A 12104-nucleotide genomic window follows, 5' to 3' on the forward strand; every position below is an offset into this window, starting at 1 on the left:
ATCTGTGTGTAAATGAAACTGAAAATTTCTTTTATTAAAAGAAAACAACATGAATATAACATGATAAATATATATAGTTAATATTGGATATGCCTTCTTTATTTCGGCTTGTATATTTTTTCTTTTTTTCCAACTTGCCTTCTGTACTATGATATTTTTTTCAAAAAGTATTTTTTTTAAATACTTTTTTCTCAAAGAAAATAATTCTTTCTTCTTTTTGCTTTTCGTATTCTTCAAACCCTCCCCCCCCCCCTCTTTTTTGTTTTCTTTTTTTTTTGTGATGTTTTTCTTCAATTTTATAGAGCATAAAAGATGATCGTCATTATTGCACATCTATAGCTTTCAGCTCATTCTTTACTTATTTGAAACCTTTTGACAGGTCTAAGGAATCGGCGTTGATGTTTTATCCAGTGAATATTTTATCAATTGACGCTCTTCTTTTCTTGCCATTACATCTTGTTATTTTTTTTTATGTTGTTCTTCTTAATCTTTATCATGATGCATGTGGTCCATTTGATTTGTACGTTTGTTGATTAGAATATGTCACAACGCAATTTTTGTTGAAGTCCAGTAGAAAATATTGACACTTTATTCTTAGTTTTGAAGGGTATTAGGCTGAACTGATTAGCCAAACTTCTTGTTCTTCTTTTTTTTTTTTTATTAACAAAACTAAATTTTTTTTATCTTATCTTTTTTTTGTCATACAGTATAATAAGCACAAATTAAATTATCAGCTACTTTATATTTTTTTTGAAAATATTATAATTGGGTCAAAAAATTATGGTACTCACAGCTACCTTTCTTTACTTGTTACTTATTTGATAATATGAATAAATATTTGTTTATATCTTATGAAATGAAGAAATTAGTGAAGAAAACAAAATGAATATGTATTTTGTTTGACCAGAAATATGGCCTTGGAGTCGTTAGGAGCTATCGAATGAGGACTTACGTGGTGCGGTTCCTGAGGGAATTAAATGAGCAATATGGAATTGTTTGTTCCCAAATTATACTTACAAAATTTATTCCCGCTATTAATGAGATATTTCCATTGCTCACTCAACAAGAGAGACAGTTTACTGGTTCAGATTTTGGAGGCATGAAGTTTCGCTGTTCTGACCAATTCAATTCATAATTTCAGTGACTCCACTCTCAGGGACAGGGGACACGGCGGTCGAGGTGGAAGAGGCAGAACAACATTGTTGAAGACTTGCTAATATTGTCACAAGACTGGTCATCTAGTAGATATATGTTACCAGAAGCATGGTTATTCACCTCACCTACAAAAGTCAAACACACCACGAGACTTGAGCAATGGATCTGTGGTTAATAACATTGTTGCTGATGGTGATGAGAAGCGTAACAACAACCTCAAGTTGGACAAAGAGAATGATATTCAAGCAGTGAGTAATCAGAGTTTGAGAGAAGCATTATATGCCTTTTTTCGACAGGAGTGTGCACAGCCTAATCAAAATGAGAGTGTGAGAGATGCCTGCCAATCCACAGCAGGAAAGAGAGGTATAACTTTAGAGGTTTACACACTTTGCATGAGCTTCCATATTACACATCTTTTATCGGTAAAAAATTTTTTTATTCAAACTCATGGGTGTTAGAAACAGATGCTACTAACCATGTGTCTCACTCGTTGCATTCTTTTAAAACCTTTAGGCATATTAGGCCTGTTTTGGTCAAGTTACCAAATGGATCACACAGAACAGCAAGTGTGAGTGGAATAGTGGTGTTCTCTGATACACTCTATCTTACTGATGTGTTGTATTTACCAAGTTTTAATTTCAACTCACTCTTTATATCTAAGCTCACAAAAAGCTTGCATTACAAATGTATTTTCACTGATGAATCTTGTGAGATACAGAGTCAGAGTTCCTCGAAGATAATTGGCACAGCTAGAGCCGAAAATGAATTATACAACAAATTTGCATTCATCATTAGCATTAGAACATTTTAAGCATTCAGGAACCACGACACATCATAGAAATAAAGAAAACTCCAAGATAGATTCAGTTTTTAGTTCCAATATTGAAATAGCCACTTTGCCTTTATTTTCTCAAGATTTTTCTTTTACTGATTTGTGGCATAACAGATTAGGACATATACCATATGGATTTGATATCATCAAACAGGTTTATCCTTATGTAAAGCTTTCTAGTGCTGATTGTGTTCAACCATGTGATTCTTGTCATTTTGCAAAACAAAGGAGATTGCCTTTTCCTCTTAGTGAGTCTAGGAACAAGAATAATTTCGATTTAATTCATGTAGACATTTGGGGACCGATTTCAGTTTTGTCTATACAAGGTTCGAATGCTTTTTAACTATAGTAGATGATAAAAGTAGATTTATGTGGGTTTATTTTATGAAATTAAAATCAGAAGCAAGTGTGTTACTTCAATCATTTGTTACCTTTGTTCAAACAAATTTTAATGCACAAATCAAAACTGTTCGATCTAATAGTGCATCAAAATTTAAGCTTTCTTCCTTTTATCGAGAGCAAGGTATTTTGCAACAAACCTCATGTGTTAAAACCCCTCAATCAAATAGCGTTGTTGAAAGGAAATATCAACACATTCTCAATGTTACAAGGGCGTTAATTTTTCAATCTAATTTACCCAAGTCTTTTTGGAACTTTACAGTGGGACACGCTATTCACTTGATAAACCGATTGCCCACTCTGATTTTGAAAAATCAAACACCCCATGCAGCGTTATTTGGGAAGAATGCATATATTAAGCACCTAAAGACTTTTGGGTGCTTAGCTTATGCTTCCACCTTTGTCTCATAGAAGAAAGAAACTAGACAAGAGAGCATGCAAAATGGTTTTTATTAGTTTTCAAAATTGGACAAAGGGCTATGTTCTCTATGATCTGTTCACTTGTGAAATTTTTTTGTCAAGAAATGTTGAGTTTTTAAGCATTGATTTCTTTTTAGTCTACCCAAATTAACTTTCGATGCTGATTCATTTCCCTTAAAGCCCGTCTTCCCTTGATCCTAATGTTTGCATTGACCCTTTTTATGGTAGTCACCTTCCATTCCCCGTTGCATCTCATGCTTCCTATGCATCTTGTGCATCTCCATCTGATGCATCTCCCTCTCATGCACCTTCCTATGCCACCCATGTTTCTGCATCTGCTGATTTGGCAGTCTGATGAATCTACATTCTATGGTATTTATTTGTTCTATTTGGGTAGATTTCATTGACTTTTCTTGCACTTATCCATTTAAATAGCATGCTTTTATGAATTCTTTCTTAATTGTGCTTAATTGTGAAAAATATGTTTTTCATGCTTAAATTGCCAATTTTAATTCACTTTTCTCCCATTCGATGCCTTGATATGTTTTCTTGAGTGATTTAAGGTTTTGATTGCAAGAATGGCTTGAGAAAGTGGAAGGAAAGCATATAAAGTGGAAGAATTTAAGAAATGAAGGATTTGGAAAGCTGTCCATCCTTACCTCTCAGTACAAAATTGGTCATAACTTGAGCTTCAGAAGTTCAAATGAGACGGTTCCAACGGCATTGGAAAGCTAACATCCGAGGCTTCAAAATGATATACAATTTGCTATAGTGAACATAAGTCTATGTGTGCTGACGCACACAACTTGTACGTACACACAGGTCAGAAAACAGCAAGTGTGCGGACGCACAAATCTGTGCGTCCGCACAGGTCCTGGCACGTGAGCTCATTAATTGCAAACTGCTAGGGGAGATTTCTGGGCCCCAAAACCCAATCCAACTTATTCTGAAGCTATTTCAAACCAAATTGAAGAGGAATGAAGGGGGAAGCACTTAGGTTTAGATTTTTACATGTTTTAGCTTAGTTTTCTAGAGAGAGAAGTTCCCCCTTCTCTCTAAAATTAGGGTTCCTTAGTTTAATTTCTTGTAACTTCTACTTTTAATTCTTGTTTTCATTTACTTTTCCTTGTCATTTATTGTTATTGCATCTTAGTTCTTCTTCACTTCTCTTGTTATTTTTTCTTATTTTGTTATTTTTATGTTATGAATACTCTTTGTCACTTTTAATTTCATTTAATGCAATTTTGATATTTTGTCTCTCTTTAATGCTTGTTTGAGTTGTTATTATCATTTTATTACAATTGGTAGGTCTAGATTTATTTTTATTGCAATTTATGATATTTTTCTTTTTATACATGCTAGGTGTTTGATAAAATGTCTCTTTTAGCTTTTGCCTAGTTTTTCACACTCTTGGATTGGAATTGGATAATTAGGTGACCTTGAGTCATAGATGTCCATTCGATATTGTAATTAGAATTGTTAGTTGGTTTGGTTTCCACTAACGCTAATCTTTCACTAAGTTAATTAGTGAGTTGATTAAAACTTGTGGATTGAGATCAATTATGACCTTTTGACTTATTCTCGATGTTAGGATAGACTAATTGGGATTAATTCTTAGTAATTATCATGTTTGTGGTCTATGATTATGATAAGAATCCTTAACTCCCAATCCTTGCTAAGAGTTCCTATTTTTTGCCACTTGAATTACATTTTTGATTTACTTGCTTTGAGCTTTAATTCCCTTGCATGTCTATTTAGTTCCTTGCATTTTAATTTCTTGTCAATTGCTATCAAACTCCCTTACTTCCCTCAAAGCCAATAATATGACACTTCATTGCAATTCCTAGGGAGAACGACCCAAGAGTTTAAATACTCTTAGTTATTTGATTTGAATTGTGATAATTCTTTAATTTAAACTTTGATTGAGAGTTAATTGTTGGTCTAGGCTATACTTACAACGAGATTCTATTTTTGTGAAATTCTAGATCAACATAAATTTCTCTCATCAAGTTTTTGGCGTCGTTGGGGAATTGCAATTGTGTTACATTGTTGGCTATTGTTAATATATAAATATGTGAATAGTTTGTTTTTGATTGGTTGCTTGTTTTTGTTTGTAAATATGTCTCTTGGTTGTTAGCTTGCTTTAATAGATTTTTGTTTTAAAGTGCATATGTGAATAGTTAGTAATTTTGCTTTAAGTTGCCTTTTTAACTTGAATAGCATGTTTAAAATTTTTCAATTAGTTTTTGGATGGTTGAATTAATTTTGGGTAGATTTTTATTTGTAAGTAGTCCATAATTTTAATTTAGGAGATGAAATTTTGGATTAATTTTAAAGTTAATGTAAATAGTTACTTATTTTCTTCCATTAATTTTTTTATTTATATGCATTTTGGAATGTTGGGTGAAATTCTGATTTTGAAAAAAAAAAAAATTTAAGTGCACACATCAATTCAAGGCCTCTGTACGCGGCGCTTGCACAGTATGTGCGCATGCCCAATAGCCCTTTACCCATAAATGCATACGCACATCATTTTGGTGCGTACGCACGAATTCGAAATCCCTCCCCAGCGTCCTTCCTCTTCCCTTCGCACACGATACCCTCTTCTCCCCTCCCCACTGTCTTAGCCTCCAGTCTGAACCATCACCTTCGCGTCAACCACCTCCAGCCACCGCCGCCTTCTCAAAACCGCAACCATCACAGACCCCATGTCGCGTTTCCTCTTCTCCCTTACCGTCGCCTCCGTCGAAATCCAGAGCAACGGCGGCTAGCTTCCCCTTTTTCTCCCCTCTCTCTGACTGGCAAGCCACCACCGCGAATCACCCTAGCCTCCACCATCAGCGAGCCGCAGCCCTCTTCTCCTCTCTCCATCTCACTCGCAAAACCACCAAAGCAAGCCCACCACCACAGCGCCGCCAGCAACCCTAATCGCCAGCAAACCGCCGCGACAACCAACCGTCACCGGCGTCGCCAACGCAACCCTCCACACACCACCTTTTTCTCCGTTCCCCCTTTACTGCCTGGAACGGCCAGAATAGGGTGCAGCCCCTGTGTCTTCCAGCCCTGTGCCGTCTTCCCTCTCTGACGCTGCCCTTGGCCGGCCGTGCTGCCGTGGCTGCAGCCCACCACCTCCCCTTCCCTTTCTCTATTCTGTTTCTGCCTTTCCAGGTTCCATTTTCTTTTCTGTTTTCTATTCCCTTATTTATTTTCTATTAGCTTAGTTTAATTTTTGTTGATTAAGTTAGTTAGAAATACATGTTAGTTGCTTAGGTTGTTAGAGAATCTGAGCTGGATAGTGGATTTAGGTCTCTCCTTGTTATTGCTGGTGTTTGGGAATGGATTGCCCCTGTATTTGCCTCTTGGAACTGGACTGTTTACTGCTACTGTATTCTTGTTCATGTTCGTCACACTGTTAATTATGATTGCTGTTGTGTTCTTGCTGATTGCCATTGTTTGGATGAGTTCAGAATGTTGTTTACTAATTGTACTTTCTGCTGTTGCCGCTGCTGTTTTGGAATGACTGAATTTCTATCTGAAATTGGGTTATCTGTTGCTGGTGATGCCTTGCCTTTGTACTCAATTGATTTCTTAATGCTGCATAATGTTTTCGTTGCTTGATTCTTGCTGAGGGCTGTTATGAATTGGATTTGAGTGCTGCTGAAGTTTTATTTCATTGTTGGATTTAGTTAATAAGTATTTTCTTGAATTCATGCTGCTTCTGAAATGGTTGTTGAACTCAATGAGTAGAATGCTGCCTGAATCCATTACTTTTGTTCATTGTGCTGATTTGGTGCTGTGTTCTAAGCCATTATTTTGTTCATTGTTCAAAGAAAAGAATGCTGCTGGATTGTTCCTTGTTGCTGTTTTGGTGCTGTATGTTGGCTTAAATGTTTATTTCATATGAATTCACATGTGGTTGTTGTGTGTTTAGTGTCAAACATTCATATGAAACTTGATTTGATTGATTGAGTTTGGGAAATAGCCAATTTACTGCTGAAATGTTGCTGGATTTTTCCTAACCTTGTTTCATTAAATGACATTATTTTGTTGGTGCAACAAAATTCTATTAGACGGATTTCTGTGTCTAAAAGAATCTTATTTGCTAAATGGTTTTGGAAATTTCCTCATGAGCTTCCTTACGAGTTTTGGTCAATTCTTTAACTTCTTTGCTTCTTTTAAATCATGCGTTCTTCTTGAGCATTGAATATGCCTTAATTGAGTTTTAAATTGACCATAAACTTGAAATTCTTTTGAGATTTTGAGCCCCTTTTGCATAAACCCAAAAGATTGAAGGTTTTAAATCTAAGTGGCTGAATTGATTCATTTTATTTTTGCCTAACTTTCATTAAGTTACTTAGTTCATGAGGTTTTCAATTCTTGTTTCAAATTGTGACTTTTATGCTTCTTTGGAATTTGGTGTTTGAATGTTCTTTGTCTCACTTGTCTCTCTATGTTTTTAACTTTGCCAACACCAAATTGTTTGAACTTGTGCCAGCTACTTGTGATTAATATTCATTTGATTATGTGCTCTACACATACATATGCATCACTTGTTTTGGCATTTTGAATTGTTGAGAAGTGAAAACAACCTTGCTTGTTTTGAAATTTTTGAAATTTTTTGGAATTAAGGAACTTGTGACTATGCACCTAACTTTTGATTTTTCTTCCATTTCTTTTACTAACTTTTCCCTTCTTTTTACATAACATTTAACTTTTGTTTTCTTTTTCAACTAACTTTTTATTTTCCTTCACCTAACTTTAAATTTTCTTTTCTCTTTCAATTAACCATTTTCCTTTTTACTAACATAACTTTTAACTTTTAACTTTCTTTTTATTTTTCAACTAACATTAACCTTCAATTTTTAACTGTTTTCTTTCTCTTTGTGTATAGTAACAATGCCCCTTCCTTCTTTTATTCTTTGAGAACAGGCAAGTTAGCTTTCCCCATGTCCTGAATTTGATTGGAAGTTGTTTGTATTTGATTTAATTTGATTCTCATGTATGCTTCCATTCAAATTTTTATTATTTGTTCAATTCATATGCTGTTTTGTGACTTAGCTCTTTCCTTTAAAGCATCACCATCACTCTTGCAGCTACTCTATCGCCTAACCCACCAGTTGAAGGTGGAGGTGACACAGTGACGACTCCTTCCACTCCGCATGATCGTGAGCACCGAGGACGGTGCTACATCTTAAGTGTGGGGAGGTTGTGCATCTTCAGCAAGCGCATTTTGGGTGACAAGCTTCATTGCCGAACACTTTTAGTTTAGTTTCTTATTATGCTTTTTAGTTATTTTGTATATATTTTATCTTTTGAAAACCTTTTTACTTAGTTATTGCACTTTCTTAGTTTATTGCACTTTTTAATTTTGCTTGTACATAACTTAGTATTATATAGTAGTTATGCATATTTTGACATTTTGCTCTTAATTTTGGCTTGTACATATGTTTTTTTTTTTTTTTTGGTTTTTTAGTCTTGATTGTGATTTGGATGATGTGATGATTGCACCTAGTTTGATTTCCTATACACTTGCTATTTTGGTTTGTTTGAAATTAGGAATTAAACTTAGGATTTTTGACCTTTTCCATCCAATCACACTATATACATATATAGAATAAATGCTAGTCAATTAATGAAATTTCCAAGAAGCTTATCTTTTGTATATAGGGCATTGAAATTCAAATTGAATTGAGTTTAAAATTTTCATTGAAACTTGCATTTATACATTGTGGAATATGGTTTTTGAGTTGAAAGAACATACAACTTGTGAGTTTTTGAGTCTTATTGTGTGGTTACATCATTTAACCACTTATCTCATTCTTGTGTGTTGCTCTTCTTTATGATGCAATATTTGGTTTGTTTAATGTATATTATGCAATTATGTGATTGAGGCCATTATTTCTTTATAGCTCACTTAACCCAAATAGCCTACCATTTCATTCACATTTGTTTGCCACTTTGAGCCTTTTTTATCCCCTTTTGTTCTTTATTTTGCCACATCATTAACCTTAAGTGAAAAACAATGAAGTGTCCCTTATTTGAATCTTTGAGTAGCTTAAGTTAGTGAGAGTGTGTGATGTTTAAGTGTGGGGAAGATGTGGGAACTTTGGTTGATGAATAGGTGTTTTAATTCTTGTTGAAAAATATTGAAAATTTCGGGTGCATACTCATGTAATATTATGGAAACCATATGCATTAATGTGTTGGTATATATAGTGTTCTTGAAAAAAAAAAAAAGAATAATGAAAAGGGGACAAAATTATCCCTATGAGAAATTCAATAAGAATCAATGCATATGTGATAAATTGAATTAAAATGCATGAGTGTGTATATATGTAAAAGTGAGATTATGGGTATCTAAGCTTGATATTAGAATTGTATAGGTTGTGTATGTCTTAGGTGATAATTTAGGCTAATCAAAGATTCAAATGCAAGCTCACCTAGCCATATATACATCCTTACCTTTAACTTTAGCCCCATTACAACTTTGAAAAGACCTCATGATTTTTGCATATGTACATTAAATTTGTGTTGATTGGTTAGATGAAGAACAAACTTTAGAAAGCATGATTAGAGGAGAATTTAGTGAATTGACCCTAAACATTTAAGTGACTAGAGTGCATACACATATCCGGTGAGGGTTTAATCACTCAATTCCATATTTCCACCTATGATCATTGCTTATCTTGCAAGTTTGGTTAAATTCTTTTATATGACTCAATTCAATTGTGAATAGGATTTGGTTATAATTGCTTTAACCCTTGGTTGTATATAGATGCTTTCTTGGATATTGACTTATTTGGACTAAGTAAATACATATAGATAGTTAGATAATATAGTTACATACATATAGATAGATTGCATATAGATAGTTAGATTGAATAATTGTTGATTCCCATTCTTCTCTTCTTCTGGTATAGCATGAGGACATGCTATTGTTTAAGGGTGGGGATGTGATGAATCCACATTCTATAGTATTTATTTGCTCTATTTGGGTGGATTTCATTGACTTTTCTTGCACTTATCTATTGAAATAGCATGCTTTTATGAATTCTTTCCTAATTGTGCTTAATTGTGAAAAATATGCTTTTCATGCTTAAATTGCCAATTTTAATTCACTTTTCTCCCATTCGATGTCTTGATATGTTTGCTTGAGTGATTTAAGGTTTTGAAGGCAAGAATGGCTTGAGAAAGTGGAAGGAAAGCATACAAAGTGGAAGAATTCAAGAAATGAAAGATTTGGAAAGCTGTCCATCCTGACCTCTCGATACTAAATTGGTCATAACTTGAGCTACAGAAGTCCAAATGAGGCGGTTCCAACGGCATTGGAAAGCTAACGTCCGGGGCTTCAAAATGATATACAATTTGCTATAGTGGATATAAGTCTATGTGTGCGGACGCACACAACTTGTGCGTACGCACAGGTCAGAAAATAGCAAGTGTGCGGACGCACAAATCTGTGCGTCAGCATAGGTCCTGGCACGTGAGCTCATTAACTGCAAACCGCTGGGGGCGATTTCTGGGCCCCAAAAATCCAATCCAACTCATTTCTGAAGCTATTTCAATCCAAATTAAAGAGGAATGAAGGGGGGAGCACTTAGGTTTAGATTTTTACATGTTTTAGCTTAGTTTTCTAGAGAAAGAAGCTCCCCCTTCTCTCTAGAATTAGGGTTCCTTAGTTTAATTTCTTGCAATTTCTACTTTTAATTCTTGTTTTTATTTACTTTGCCTTGTTATTTATTGTTATTGCAGCTTAGTTCTTCTTCACTTCTCTTGTTATTTCTTTTATTTTGTCACTTTTATGTTATGAATACTCTTTGTCACTTTTAATTTCATTTAATGCAATTTTGATATTTTGTCTCTCTTTAATGCTTGTTTGAGTTGTTATTATCATTTTATTACAATTGGTAGTTCTAGATTTATTTTTATTGCAATTTATGATGTTTTTCCTTTAATGCATACTAGATGTTTGATTAAATGTCTCTTTTAGTTTTTGCCTATTTTTTCACACTCTTGACTTGGAATTGGATAATTAGGTGACCTTGAGTCATAGATGTCCGTTCGATATTGTGATTAGAATTTTTAGTTGGTTTGGTTTTTACTAACGCTAGTCTTTCACTAAGTTAATTAGTGAGTTGATTAGAACTTGTGGATTGAGATCAATTATGCCCTTTTGACTTATTCTCGATGTTAGGATAGACTAATTGTGATTAATTCTTAGCAATTATCATGTTTGTGGTCTATGATTATGATAGGAATCCTTAACTCCCAATCCTTGCTAAAAATTCCTACTTTTTGCCACTTGAATTACATTTTTGATTTACTTGCTTTGAGCTTTAATTCCCTTGCATGTCTATTTAGTTCCTTGCATTTTAATTAGTTGTCAATTGCTATCAAACTCCCTTGCTTCCCTCATAGCCAATAATATGACACTTCATTGTGATTCTTAGGGAGAACGACCTGGGAGTTTAAATACTCTTGGTTATTTGATTTGAATTGTGATAATTCTTTGATTTAAACTTTGATTGAGAGTTAATTGTTGGTCTAGACTATACTTGCAATGAAATTCTATTTTTGTGAAATTCTAGATCAACATAAATTTCTCTCATCACAGTCCCACCTTCCCTTACTCTTTTAGCTAGCCAGTCCTTCTCATTCCCAACCTCATCTTATGCATTCGACTCGTGCTAGGAGAACCTCGAATTATTTACGTGATTATCATTGCATGCTTACTTGGACAGGGGCTTTTAGCTTACAATCGAATTCAAGGCTCTATGGTCTCTCTTAAATAGTAGATTATGGTAAGCTGTCTCCCTTCCAGAGAGCCTTCTCCCTTGCTATAACCATTACCATGGAGCCGAAGACTTATCAAGAGGCTGTTGCACATGAGTGTTGGCGAAATTCCATTAATGCAAAAAATTACTCACTCTTAAGCGGAATCAAACTTGGACTATCACTTCTTTACCAGCTGGGAAACGTTCCAATGGATGCAAATGGGTCTTCAAGGTCAAGTTTCATCTGGACAGGAGTGACGAAAGGCACAAGCCACAACTTGTAGCTCATGGTTATAGTCAACGGCTTGGATATGATTATTTTGATACGTTTAGTTCGGTTGTGAAGATCACCACTTTGAGGATCTTACTTACTCTTGTGGCTGTGCGTGGCTAGGAGTTGTACCGGTTGCACGTCAACACAGCCTTTTTGCATGGTGAACTGCAGGAGGAGGTGCACATGGCACCATCGCTGGGTCTTGATGTTCCAACCAGTTCTGTGTGCAAGCTTGACCATTCTCTATATG

At 34.8% G+C, this 12104-nt stretch overlaps 1 long non-coding RNA gene across 1 annotated transcript; it reads left to right on the plus strand.

Annotated features, from left to right (window-relative positions):
• The first annotated feature begins 5271 nt into the window (after positions 1-5271).
• Positions 5272-10670, plus strand: LOC112722364 (uncharacterized). Its single transcript, XR_003162645.3, has 3 exons — positions 5272-5974; positions 7900-8069; positions 9972-10670. It is a non-coding gene; the product is annotated as an uncharacterized lncRNA (long non-coding RNA).
• The last annotated feature ends 1434 nt before the right edge of the window (positions 10671-12104 follow it).

The sequence above is a fragment of the Arachis hypogaea genome, chromosome 11, assembly GCF_003086295.3.
Source record: "Arachis hypogaea cultivar Tifrunner chromosome 11, arahy.Tifrunner.gnm2.J5K5, whole genome shotgun sequence".
Taxonomy (NCBI): Eukaryota; Viridiplantae; Streptophyta; class Magnoliopsida; order Fabales; family Fabaceae; genus Arachis; species Arachis hypogaea.